We start from the raw sequence: 14,900 nt of genomic DNA on the forward strand, positions 1-14,900 counted from the left end.
TACATTTCTAAAAGCTGAGGTTATAAATTACTAACATTATGGTGACCATATGCTCCTGTATCTTTAGCAGTTGTATAGAAAAGGGAATTTCAGCCAGTGCCATCTGTATGCATGAAGCACCTGGTGAAATTCCCTCTTCATCACAACATTTAAAGCTGCAGGAGCCCTGCCCTCTTTTGTATCTGGTTACTCTAGAATCCTCCTTTTCATATAGTCACCCTACTTTTGAAAATGCCTTGTCTTTTGTTTTTTGTGTTGCACCCTGTGTCTTCATGCCACGTTTTGAGCTCTGGTAGTGCAGCAGCAGCTTCTTGAACAGGAGAGAGCTCTATTTGAAGATCTGCCAGAGGACTTTCTTCTTTGAGACTTCTATTTAAAGGTGTGAGAAGTTGTCGGGATTTGGTGTGAAGGCCCCTTGGTTTTCCTGGTTGCCCAGTGACAAAAGCCTGCAACAATTAGGGGTAGTTGAACAGGGCAAAAGGGAATCAGGACTTTGAGAGAAAGGGAGGAAGGAAGACAAAGCAAAGGATAAAAGCCAGAAGACTGAAGGCAAAAGGGAGGGAATCATAGGTGTGTGCAGCACATTTCATTAGGTGTGCAGATTATTTTATTATTTTAAAGATGAACACTTATTTAATATTTTATTTATTTATTTATTTATGTATTGCATTTTTATACCGCCCAATAGCCGAAGCTCTCTGGGCGCTTCACAAAAATTAAAATCATATTAAAACAACCAACAGGTTAAAAACACAAATACAAAACACAGTATAAAAAGCACAACCAGGATAAAACCAGGCAGCAAAAATTGATAAAAGATTAAAATTCAATAAACAAAAAACCTACGGTTTATAAAAGAACGTTAAAGATGTACACTTTTCCACCAAGCACCAAAAAGCAGGGAACTTGGGAGTTAAGGCTCACCAGCCTTAATGCCACATCCTCCCTAAGGAGACAGAAAGTACCAGTGAAATTCTCATTCTCCAAAGCAGATAAACCATGAGGACAGGATGGAGAATAAGATATGCAGAGGTGACTGTGGGGTTGTGGAAAACTGATGACGAACAACTTAGAGCCACCTACTTCTTCTTTGTTTAGAGCAGCGCTTCCCCAACCTGGTGCCCTCCAAAGGTGTTGGACTACAACTCCCATCATTGCAAATCAGTATGTCCCATGGTCAGGAATGCTGGGACAGCAGGATGGGGAACGTAGGGCGGCAGCTCCAGGCAAGCCCCCCCTACCCCCCCCCACTTACCTGCTCTGTCATCGCTGGGCCCGGGCTTGAACTGAGTGCCCTGGTGCACCTGGAAGCAAGGCCACACCTGCAGCCTTGCTTCTGGGTGGACCCAGGGGCTCTATTTAAGCCTGGGCCAGGCGATGACAGAGCAGGTAAGAACACCCACAAACACATGGCCCCTTACCTGGACCTGCCGCCACCGCTGCACAAACTGCAGCAGCTCCAGGCAACCCCTCTCCTGCCTGGCTCCTTATCTGGAGCCACTGCTGCACGAACTGCGGGGGCAGCGGCTCCAGGCAAGCACCCCCGCACCCCACCACTTACCTTCTCCGTCGTGGCCTGGCCCGGGCTTGAAACGGGCCCCCGAGTCCACCCAGAAGCAAGGCTCTAGGTACGGACTTGCTTCCGGGTGGACCAGGGCGCTCAATTCAAGCAGCGGCTCCAGGTGATGTGATGAAGAGGAAATTTCACCAGGTACTGCATGCATACAGATGACACCTGCTAAAATTCCCTTTTCTATACAACTGTTAAAGATATAGGAGTCCTACCCTCCTTTGCATATGGTCACCCTAGCCATATGGAAAGGAGGACAGGGCTCCTGCATCTTTAACAGTTGCATAGAAAAGGGAATTTCAGCAGGTGTCATTTGTATGCATGCAGCACCTGGTGAAATTCCATCTTCATCACAACAGTGAAAGCTGCAGGAGCTATACTAGAGTGAACACATTTAAAAGAGGGAAGGGCTCCTGCAGCTTTAACAGTTGCATAGAAAAGGAAATTTCAACAGGTGTCATTTGTATGCATGCAGCGCCTGGTGAAATTCCATCTTCATCACAACAGTGAAAGCTGCAGGAGCTATACTAGAGTGAACACATTTAAAAGAGGGAAGGGCTCCTGCAGCTTTAACAGTTGCATAGAAAAGGGAATTTCAGCAGGTGTCATTTGTATGCATGCAGCACCTGGTGAAATTCCATCTTCATCACAACAGGGAAAGCTGCAGGACCTGTACTAGAGTGAACACATTTAAAAGAGGGCAGGGCTCCTGATGCTTTATCTGTGGTGATGAAGATGGAATTTCACCAGGTGCTGCATGCATACAAATGACACCTGTTGAAATTCCCTTTTCTATGCAACTGTTAAAGATACAGGAGCCCTGTCCTCCTTTCCATATGGCTAGACTGTATCTTTAACAGTACCCCCCCCCCCGGCGTTTGCACCCGCCCACGCTCATTTGCACCCGCCCACCCACCCCCACTCACTTGCACCCGCCCAACCCCCACTCATATGGGAGGAGGTGTTCCTTCAAATAACCTGGCCCCAAACCATTTGGGGCTTTGAATGTCAATACCAGCACTTTGAATTGGGCCCGGACCTGGATTGGCAGCCAATGAAGTTGTAAAAGGACTGGTGTAATGTGATCTCACCAGCCAGTCCCTGTTAGTAAACGGGCTGCCCTGTTTTGTACCAGCTGAAGCTTCCGGACAGTTTTCAAAGGCAGCGCCACGTATAACACATTGCAGTAATCCAAATGAGAGGTTATCAGAGCATGGATAACTGTAGCTAGGCTATCTCTGTTCAGATAAGGGCATAGTTGATATATCAACTTAAGCTGCTCTTTGCAACTGAGTTCACCTGTGCCTCAAGTGACAGTTCTGGATCCAAGAGCACCCCCAAACGACAGACCTGAACCGTTAGGGAGAGTGCAACTCCGTCCAGGACAGGGCAAACATCACCTTCCCGGACAGATGAACCCCCCACTAACAGTACCTCCGTCTTGTCTGGATTGAGTCTCAGTTTGTTAGCCCTCATCCAGTCCACTACTGTGCCCAGGCACTGGTTCAGAACAGCCATTGCCTCACCTGGGTTTGATGAAAAGGAAAAGTAGAGCTGGGTATTATCCACATATTGATGACACCTCAGTCCACATCTCCGGATAACCTCCCCCAGCGGCTTCATGTATATGTTAAACAGCATAGGGGATAAAATAGAGCCCTGTGGAACCCCATGGCTTAGGAGCCATGGCACAGAGCAATAATCCCCCAGCACCACCTTCTGGAATCAGCCATCCAAGTAGGAGTGGAACCTCTGCAACGCAGTACCTCCAACTCCCAGCTCAGACAACCTATCCAGAAGGATACCATGGTCGAGGGTATCAAAAGCTGCTAAGAAGTCCAGGAGAACCAACAGGGTCACACTCCCCCTATCTCTCTCCTGGCAAAGGTCATCCCACAGGGCGACCAAGGCAGTTTCCATTCCAAAACCAGGCCTGAAACCTGATTGAAATGGATCTAGATAATCCGTTTCATTCAAGAGTCCCTGGAGTTGTCCTGCAACCACTCGCTCAAGCACCTTGCCCAGGAAGGGGATGTTCGCCACCGGCCTATAGTTTTTAACATCTTCCCGGTCCAGGTTTAGCTTTTTCAGGAGTGGTCTAATTACCGCCTCTTTTAAAGAGGCCGGCACCACTCCCTCTCTCAAAGAGGCATTTACAACCTCCTGGACCCAGCCGGTGATCCCCTCCTTAATTGATGTTATAAGCCATGAAGGGCAAGGGTCAAGCACACAGGTGGTTGACCAGACTTGGCCAAGCACTTTGTCCACATCCTCAGGCCTCAATAACTGAAACTCATCCAATACAACTGGCCCAGATGGCGCTCTGAACTGCATTAAGTGTGGTGTCCAACACAAAACGAATCTGAGCGACTTTATCTTCAAAGTGCTGTGCAAACTTGTCACAGCGTGCTACCGAGGGTTCAACCATCTCACGCCCTGGCCCAGAGTGTAACAGGCCACGAACCACTCGGAAAAGCTCCGCCGGACGACACTGAGAAGATGCAACGCTGGTGGAAAAGAACTGGCTCTTTGCCACCCTCACCGCCACAGAGTAGGCTCGATAGTGAGCTCTAACCCGTGTTCGATCAGACCCAGCACGAGTTTTCCTCCACCTGTGTTCTAGCCGTCTCCCCTCTTGCTTCATTGCCCTCAGTTCAGGTGTATACCTCATCTCCATTTTATCCTCACAACAATGACCCTGTGTAGTACACTGGACTGGCCCAGAGTAACCCAGTGAGCTTCATGGCCAAATGGGGACTAGAGCCTGGATCTCCCAACTCCCAGTTTGTTGTTTATTCGTTCAGTTGTTTCCGACTCTTCGTGACTTCATGGACCAGCCCACGCCAGAGCTTTCTGTCGGCTGTCGCCACCCCTAGCTCCCCCAAGGTCACGTCTGTCACCTCCAGAATATCATCCATCCATCTTGCCCTTGGTCGGCCCCTCTTCCTTTTGCCTTCCACTTTCCCTAGCATCAGCCTCTACAACACCTGAACTACTAGACCACACGGGCTCTCAGCATAAGATGAGCATAACCACATACTTATAAAAACATCTTAGCCTTCATTGACACGTTGAAGGAATGTTTGTGACACAAAAATATTTCTTTGATATGAGTTTGTATTCCTTAATGTATCCATTGGATTAACAATCTGGGAGTAGTCTTATCAGATGGCCTCATTAATATGTAGCTATTTGCTTTATGGTACTGCCTTTAACAATGCAAAGTGGGAGAGGTTATTATAAATGTAACATCAGCACCTCCTTATTTGGATTCCTTTCTCATCAGTAAGGATATTGATGATCTATCTTCGGATGCCTAGCATTGCTGCTTCTCAACTGGCAGACCTCCAAGTTGTCAGTTGAGACAACTAAAGACCTCAAACCTTTATTACTCACAGCTCAGGAGGTCAAGCTGTGTAACATTAGCCATTAGAATATCATCTGTAATTTCAGAACTCTTCTGGAGGCATTTGATTATAGAATTTCCTAATTGAGCAGCAGGGAGAAGATGATGCAATTATGAAAGATTTACCTGTTCTGCCACTCATCAAAATTTTGGTGTAAGTTTTGGAAGAATATATATCCCATCCTTTTGTCTAATATCCATAAATGAGAGATTATTTGTGAAGAATACTTAATTGGACAGACATTTTTTCAATTTTTGATAAAATATGATCAGCTATTAATGACATTGCCCTTCCAGGAAGGATAACTGTCAAGACAATGCAGGTTTTTGTTAAGAGATTCAATGATACAATTGAATTGACAGTTGGATTTGCTTTACAGTGCAATTTTATACATGTACCACGGAATTCACTGAGACTTACTCCCAATTTAGGGATGGGCAAATTTCAGTTGCAGTTCCTCCCACATTCAAAAAATGTTAATCTCACAAAACTTTTAATTCCTTAAATCATATCAATTACAATGAGGTTTAAGAATCATAGAATAGCAGAGTTGGAAGGGGCCTACAAGGCCATCGAGTCCAACCCCCTGTTCAATGCAGGAATCCACCCTAAAGCATCCCTGACAGATACTTGTCCAGCTGCCTCTTGAATGCCTCTAGTGTGGGAGAGCCCACAACCTCCCTAGGTAACTGATTCCATTGTCGTACTGCTCTAACAGTCAGGAAGTTTTTCCTAATGTCCAGTGGGAATCTGGCTTAATTTAACTTGAGCCCATTATTCCGTGTCCTGCACTCTGGGAGGATCGAGAAGAGATCCTGGCCCTCCTCTGTGTGACAACCTTTTAAGTATTTGAAGAGTGCTATCATGTCTCCCCTCAATCTTCTCTTCTCCAGGCTAAACATGCCCAGTTCTTTCAGTCTCTCTTCATAGGGCTTTGTTTCCAGAAACCTGATCATCCTGGTTGCCCTCCTCTGAACACGCTCCAGCTTGTTCCATCAGTGGTACAAAGAGGGAGGGATTTGGGGGATCCCCTTTTCCCTAGCAGCCCTTCCACTCCAAGAGGGCAGGAGGACCCTTCAGAATAGCATGGGAGGGGGCTGCAGGGGAAAGAGGGATTGGTAAACATCTCATCCCTCCCAGTTCCACTGACTAAAGCCTGTGCTGAGTGGGACAAAGAGTGTTCTACCAGCAGAGCAACACCAATTGAATACAACCCTAAAGAGCAACACCAATTGAATACAACCCCAGAGAGCCAGTGTGGTGTAGTGTCAAAAGTGTTGGACTAGGAGTCGGGAGATCCAGGTTCTAGTCCCCACTTAGCCATGGAAACCCACTTGGTGACTTTGGGCTAGTCACAAACTCTCAGCCCAACCCACCTCACAGGGTTGTTGTTGTGAGGATAAAATGGAGAGGAGGAGGAGGATGTATGCCACCTTGCATTCCTTGGAGGAAAAAAGGTGGGATATAAATAAAATAAATAAAAATATAAATTCAATTTCAGCATTTATGGTAGGAAACACCGAAAGACAGACATCAATTTGTCATGGAATTAATATGCTATTCTTCTCCATTGATTTTGAATCTGTTGTTATACACATTAATTAGTTTGAAATTACACATTCAAATTGACTATTTCATAAACTTTAAAATGGGATGATGATGATGACAATGTTTTACTTCTTATTGGCCCTGGGAAGGTATTTAGGAACAGAAGAGGAAATGTAAAAAATTTCCAGGGCCAAATGTTACACAGACTATTCTGGCCGGGGGCGGGGGATTATTAAATGTAAACCTGATAACTGAAACTCATTTTTGTATTTCTGATCTTTTCATCAACAGACAACACCTCCATTTTATAAAATAGAAGAAATGCTTGTGCCAACAGCTGTGCGGACTGGCGGGAAAGACATTGCCACTAGGGGTAAGCACAGACCCCCCACTCCGCTTCACTTGCAGATCCGCCATTTTCCGGATCGGGCCGCTCCGCCCCGCCCCCGCTCCGCCCACCTCCGCTCCGCTCCGCCCGGAGCTCCGGATCCGGATCCGGAGCTCCGTTTCCCCCCCATAGGCTTGCATTGAAAGCTAAAAAATTATACAACTTTTTTTCTGTTCAAGTTAGAAACCTCATGTTTGGCACCATGACACCTCATGGGGATATACACACGCATGCCAAGTTTCAAAGCAATCCCATCATCCCCTGATTTTTGGCGAATTTTTGAAAATCGGGCACCCCACACACAACATCCCTGCGAGGTGGGCAGGGGAGGAGGGAGGGAAGGCAGGCAGGCATGCAGCTGGCATTTCTGGGGGCATAAGGAAGTGAGCCAAGGATAAGCCAGTAATGCATATAAAATGGAATAAATCAATCAATAAACAAAGGAGGGGTGGAATTAAAAGCAGCAGTGTTGCTCAATAAACAACAAGAAGAACTTTTTTTAAAAGGCTATATCTGTCTTTTACCAGCAATAGGGGGACGTGCCCGGGGGAGGGGGAAGTAGCTGCCAGTTCAAGACACTGACAGCCACAGCTCTGAGAAGAAGTAAAACGCTCACTTCGACTCAGAACAGGCATTGCTCCACCACTGAAAAGTGACCATTCACTTCAACTCATGATAGGCATTGCTCCACCGTTTTACTCTCTTTGGAAGGCTCTAATGGCCTTCCAGTGCAGGAGAGAGTGGGGGCACGTCCACGATGAGATGCCCTAGGGGAGCTCATCCCCTTGCACCACATCGATTCAGTTGTTCCCCAAGGTTAGGGTGGGGAGCAGTGCTGTGTTTCTATCTCTTATTCTTGGCTTAGTATATGATTTCAGGTTGTGTTTGTGCATTTGGTGGGGCTACTGTGTTAAAAAACACGGGGAAAAGCCCGTTCAGATGAAGAAAGAGAAGTTTCCCAGAATCCCAAGTTACCTGTTTTGCCTATGCCCTCCTCCAACTTTGGGATCATCATGACCGGGAGCTGACTCTGCCCCTCAGCCCTTTGAAAAAGGTATTTTTCCCGCCGATTTTTTAAAAACGTCTAGCCCGCGACCCGTACGATGCAGAAAGTTGAGAGTGGTCTCAAAATGACCCCCATCCACGACTCTCTGTGCACAAGAATTTCCAGAATGATAGCTTAAACCCCCCCCCAGTTATCCCCGATTCTTTCCCTCAATGCAATCCTATGGGCGAAAAGCCGAAAACGCAGTTTGAGCCGCGCGGTTGACCCGATTTTCACAAAAATATAGCCCGCGACCCGTACGATGCAGAAAGTTGAGAGTGGTCTCAAAATGACCCCCATCCACGACTCTCTGTGCACAAGAATTTCCAGAATGATAGCTTAAACCCCCCCCCAGTTATCCCTGATTCTTTCCCTCAATGCAATCCTATGGGCGAAAAGCCAAAAACGCAGTTTGAGCCGCGCGGTTGACCCGATTTTCACAAAAATATAGCCCGCGACCCAGACAACGCAGAAAGTTGAGAGTGGTCTCAAAATGACCCCCATTCACGACTCTCTGTGCACAAGAATTTCCAGAATGATAGCTTAACCCCCCCCCCCAGTTATCCCCGATTCTTTCCCTCAATGCAATCCTATGGGCGAAAAGCCGAAAACGCAGTTTGAGCCGCGCGGTTGACCCGATTTTCACAAAAATATAGCCCGCGACCCAGACAACGCAGAAAGTTGAGAGTGGTCTCAAAATGACCCCCATCCACGACTCTCTGTGCACAAGAATTTCCAGAATGATAGCTTCAAAAACAACGTAGTTATGCGCGATTATTTGCCGCAATGCAATCCTATGGCGAAATGTTTTCAAGATGGCGACCGGAGCGCTCCGCCTGAACTCGGAGCTCCGAAAAATGGCCGCTTCTCTTCGCCTTGCTTCTAGGGGGTCCGCGGTCCGCTCCTACTCCGCCTCTGGGTAAGGCGGAGCAGGCCAATCCGCTACTGCTTCTACGCTCCTAATCGGAGCGGAGCACATCCCTAATTGCCACACCCTTAATTGATACGAAATTATTGATGTCTCGAATCACTCACTTAGTTTTCCATAAGCATATTCCTGACTGGCAACATTTTGACCCCCCATGGGGTCTTGATGCTTCAGAATGCCTGTACCCTGATGTGCTTAACCTGATGAACAAATATAAGACTTCATTACAGAAATAGAATTTAGGGTGGGGTGGAGTAGGGGGCTTGGCCTACCTAGTTGTTTTGATGTATTGATCCTCCATATGTATTATTATTATTATTATTATTATTATTATTATTATTATTATTTATATAGCACCATCAGTGTACATGGTGCTGTACAGAGTAAAACAGTAAATAGCAAGACCCTGCCGCATAGGCTTACAATTATGTTATTAGTTGTTATTATGTTTGGGTCTCAGTATGTAACCATTTAATTGTGTTAATTCAGAAAAAGCAGAAATATTTAGAAAGTAAACATTCAGCTTATCTATTTAATTTCATTTTAATCAAAGAATTGTATATGTATGCACTCCCTCTCTCTCTCTCTCTCTCTCTCTCTCTCACACACACACACACACACACACACATACACCGTTAAATAAAGTGTAGTGGGTTTCAGAATCCTCCAAATTGTCATATGTTTATTTCGCTTGCCTCTTCACCAAGATGCTTAACACGGAATCATAGCTCATGGTGAGCCATAATTTGATGTAAGAGTGCCTCATATAATCTGTGGGGGCATGCCAGCTTCTTAAATTAGAATTTCTGCTATTCTAATTGAGAGGGTATTCAGTGCCCAGGGGAATCCCCTCTGATCACAATTAAGAGTAGGGATGTATGAGAACTTCATTTCATTTTATAAATAATCAGAACTTACCAAGTCATCTTGTCTGCCTCCTGAGGAATCTGTATAACGACCAAGTAGCAAAGGTAAGAACAGACCATGGAAAACATGGAGCCAGTGACAGACTTTGTATTTCTGGGCGCAAAGATTACTGCAGACGCTGACTGCAGCCAGGAAATCAGAAGATGTTTACTTCTCCGGAGGAGAGCAATGACAAATCTTGATTAAATAGTTAAGAGAAGAGACACCACGCTGACAACAAAGGTCCACATAGTTAAAGCAATGGTATTCCCCGTAGTAACCTATGGCTGCGAGAGCTGGACCATAAGGAAGGCTGAGCGAAGGAAGATAGATGCTTTTGAACTGTTGTGTTGGAGGAAAATTCTGAGAGTGCCTTGGACTGCAAGAAGATCAAACCAGTCCATACTCCAGGAAATAAAGCCAGACTGCTCACGTGAGGGAATACTAAAGGTAAAACTGAAGTACTTTGGCCACATAATGAGAAGACAGGACACCCTGGAGAAGATGCTGATGCTAGGGAAAGTGGAAGGCAAAAGGAAGAAGGGCCGACCAAGAGCAAGATGGATGGATGATATTCTGGAGGTGACAGACTTGACCTTGGGGGAGCTAGGGGTGGCGACGGCTGACAGAAAGCTCTGGTGTGGGCTGGTCCATGAAGTCACGAAGAGTCGGAAGTGACTGAACGAATAAACAACAACAACCCAATTCACAAATCTGGACATGAGTTTGCAGATTCCTGAATTTGCAATCACTTTAAAAAATGCATCCTTTTTAAAAATGTGCACCTTTTTTTTTTTAAAAAAAAACGTATTTTCTTACCTTTTGAAAAATGCACCCAGAAATATGCAGTTTTCCTAGCGAGGCAGACCAAGCTTCAAAGTAGACTCCAGAGAACTTTTGCAAGTGCAAACAGTGTTGGTTCCCCTGCATCTGCCCTGTACTCCATGTGCTCTGGCAAGTAGAAAGACCCAGCTAGCAGATTGCCTACTGCCAAGAGAAACAAGGCAATCCCTCCATGGAGAGACAACTGCACTGGCAATGGAGACGCTCAGGGATAAAACCAGAGATTAGCATGGTGGGATATCTGCTGATGGTCCTGCAAATCAGGAGGATGCTGGAGAAATCCTCAATGGATTGAAATGAGGTTGGATTCCTAAGAATCCAACCTCTGAGATTGGCAGTGGGCCACAATTTACACTTAACTGAGCACTTTACAATCATATTTTGCATAAATACATTAATTATGGTCATAATTTGCCCAAGTTACGCAAATTGCTTCCTCGTCTTATCATCTTGCCATTTTTAAAGGAAATGTTTTATACAAAATCTGCAAGCCGGGCCAGGGGCCCTGGAGAAATCCATTGTGCCACAAGACAGCCGGAGTTCCCTGCGATGGAAATCACTGGACCAGACCCCAGTGGATTCTTACATCCCTGCCCTTGCTCCCACCATCTCCATCAAAGCCTCCATATAGGGTACTGCTTGCTTAGGGTGACCATATGAAAAGGAGGGCAGGACTCCTATATCTTTAACAGTTGTACTGCAAAGGGAATTTCAACAGGTGTCATTTGCATCCATGCAGCACCTGGTGAATTTCCCTCTTCATTACAAACGTTAAAGAGCCCTGCCCTCTTTTGTATTTGGTTACTCTAGTATAGCTCCTGATGCTTTAACTGTTGTGATAGAGAGGGAATTTCGCCAGGTGCTGCATGCGCACAAGTGACACCTCCTGAAACCCCCTTTCTACACAATTGTTAAAGATCCAGGAGCCCTGTCCTCCTTTTCATATGGTCACCCTAAGGTTACTGGGGTTTGATATTTGGAATCCAGTTAAATTTGTAACACCCCTGCCCTCTTTTCTATCTGGTCATGCTGGGCAGGGCTCCTGCAGCTTTAACTGTTGTGATGAAAAGGGAATTTCATCAGGTGTTGCATGCATACAAATGACACCTGCTGAAATTCCCTTTTCTATACAACTGTTAAAGACACAGGAACCCTGCCCTCCTTTTCATATGGTCACCCCATGCTTGCTACTGCCATCACTGCCAACCAGTCCCACCCCTCTCCCGATATATGTTTACACAGCAGGCAGTCATCTCCATTTCATTGTGGCTGACCACCATTTCAGATTTCCCCAAATACAATGTCTCACATTGACCTTGGGCACTGTATTTGGGGGAATCAAAAATGATACCCACCAGCCATTGGTTGGAGCCAAGTAGTGGGTCATCACAAGCCAGAAAATTGCATAAGGGGTGAGAGGCTGAGGTGAGTGACAGAGAGCTTTGGCTATTGGGCAAAGAGAAATGTAATAAATGAATGACAGGCAGTGGCAGTAAATGTAGTAGCAACACACCAAAGTTCTAACGACCGCAGGAATGGCTGGGATGGCAATAGAGGGGGCAGCAGAAGCAGTTGGCTGGGGACCAGGTTGATTTTGGGCTGGGGACCGTCATCAGGGGACCATCTCAGAGCCCTCTCAGGTCTGGTGCCAGCCCTGGTGACACATCCCCGGTGACACATCCCTTAGACAATTTGGGGGCATGTAGATGACCTCCAGGCCCAGCTCCAAAAACGATGCAAAAGATTAAAAAAAAAAATCTGGTCCCATGTAAAAAAATATATCCAAGGTTATTTCTTTTTCTCCACTACACTTATCTCTCTTTTTCCTTTCCAGTGTTTTAATTTTTTTCCTTCCTTCCTTCCTACCTTCCTTTCTTCCTTCCAGCTATGTTAGTCAGTTTAGAATGGCTAAGGGCTTGTCTACACCAGCCCTATATCCTGGGATCATCCTGGGATCATTCCTGTGCATCCAAATGCCACACAGGGGATCCCGGGAGCAGGCAGGCATGATCCCTCCATTTTCCTGGGATAAACCTGAGGTGTAGAAAGGCCCTAAGAGACTTTGGGTGGTTTAGGTTGTTGGGGGAGATTCTATTAAGAAAGATGCAGTGTAAGGCATGATAATATAATTATCAAATTGCTTTCGTCAGGCATTTTGTCAATGTCATCATCATACCTTGTATACATGATCACAATAATAGTTCCTCAGTTCCATACGCTGCCTTTTGTTACGGTGTGGAGTCTGGATAGTTATACTGTTCTTGTGTACTAAAAATATTATTTTGCTATTATTCCGGTATTGAGCACTGTAAAACAACAAACCACTTAATTCTTTTCCATTACAATCTTGGGTTTGTGGTCCTTGACACCGGTTATGCTGTTCCAAGTCACATTCTCTTTAGTCTCAGGAGATGCAGATTGGATATTCTCACATGAAAATGCAAGTCCCAAAACTTCCATCTCTCTTTGGGCCTGAATGCATCACATACTTAGAGAGCAATCCAGTGGACTCTGGATGAGCATCCCAGGGACCATAGGTTGGCTTGGAAAACCCTTCCCAAAGTTGTGGGAATTGGAGAGCTGGGGCGGTTCTACACTAGTCTTATAACGTTGCTAGTGTCCCTTTCTAATGTGGTTCTCTGTAGCTGTAACATTACTGCAGGGCACATGGTTCAATCCTTTTGTTGCTGGGTTTGCTCCACCCACTGCCTGCCTCATTCCTAGCAGCAGAGCAGGGCAAGTCATAAGCACACACAAACTGCCTCCCTCCCAAAACATCTTAACCCAAGTCCCAGAGAATTGCCTGAATGCACAAGAGCCAGCCACTTTGCTGAAGTTAAGCAGGGATGGTTCTGGTCAGGATTTGGATGGGAGACCTAATTGAAAAGTTTTAGCAGCAGCCGCATTTAAGCCCAGCTGGTCATGAGTTTTGGACTTTGGACCCTTGTTAATTTTCCTGCACGGAGCTACAGCTCCTTTACAAAGAGGGGGGAAATGTTTTTTAAAAAATTATAAAAAATCAACCGATGACCCAATTTGATTCAAATTTTAAGGCAGGATGCATGGGAGTACTTCACAATAAAAGCAGATTCTAAGGTGGAAAACTTCTGAGTCCTTTGCATACAATTGTCAGTGATTGCACAGTATAAGGCTGGTGTGATTTATCTGCTGTAGCAGATAAGATAGCAAACGGGCGAAGGAAGGAGAACAGGAAGTGGGCGGAGCAAACTCAGCAGCTCTGAGAAAGGCACAGGAGAATTACCGGTATAAGGAGGCACATGAATCTGCAGCCACGCTGGAACTAAGAAACAGAAACTGTAAGTACAACTGATTTACAAAGTTGGAGACCCGGGTCACGTGACACTATGCGTCACAGTAACCCATTCAAAACGTTATAATAACACCAGTGTAGATTCCCACCTGGACTCCACCCCTGACCCCGCCTCCTCATACTTGATGGGGAAATACCCATTTGTCTCTCCAAGGCCAGGAAAGAGGGGTGAAAGGGGGCATTCGAGTGGCCAGAGAGGGGAGGAGACTAGAGAGGCCAGGATACAATTTATCCTAAGTCTCCTCCATCCTCCTTCCCTCCCCATCCCAAGCACCTTTGCTAGATGAGCTGAAAAGCCCCTCCACACAAATAAAGGGATTGGAGGACAGGAAGACAAAGATCACCTCAGTTGCTCCTCCCATCCTGCCAGCTTCAGACCAGCAGGGCATAGGAATCTCAGTAGCCTCCGAGTTCAAGGGCTTCCAAGCAGCAAAGGAACAATAGATATTAGTAAGTTGGGCCTTGAGGGATGGGGATTCAAGAGAGCAGCCATTAAGCTCTGGGCAGAGGGTGGGGAGAAACAATGGGTTGTTCCCAGACAAAGGGCATGTTTAGTTGAGGTGATATCCCGGGGATCACCTCAGAAACATTCCTGAGCGTCCACATGATGCACAGAGCATCCTGGGAGCAGGAAGGGACGATCCCTCCCTTGCCCTGGGATATCGCCCCACCCTTTAATTCTGATTTTTCCCACAGTCTCAGGAGTAACTGCGAGGTGCCAGGATCCGGGCATGGAGCTCCTGAGGAGCTCCGTGCCCATCTGGGGTGGCGTGGGGGAGCGGAACTTTTTTTTTTTAAAAAAAATACTTTTTCAGTGGGGCGCTCCTGCACTCTTTTCCGATTTTAAAAAAATCCAAAATGGCGAGTGCGACATCCTCTTTCTCTTGGGACATCATGTGCTGTGTGTAGACAAGAGGGATGATATCGCAATCAT

Source organism: Elgaria multicarinata, chromosome 8, assembly GCF_023053635.1.
Source record: "Elgaria multicarinata webbii isolate HBS135686 ecotype San Diego chromosome 8, rElgMul1.1.pri, whole genome shotgun sequence".
NCBI lineage: Eukaryota > Metazoa > Chordata > Lepidosauria > Squamata > Anguidae > Elgaria > Elgaria multicarinata.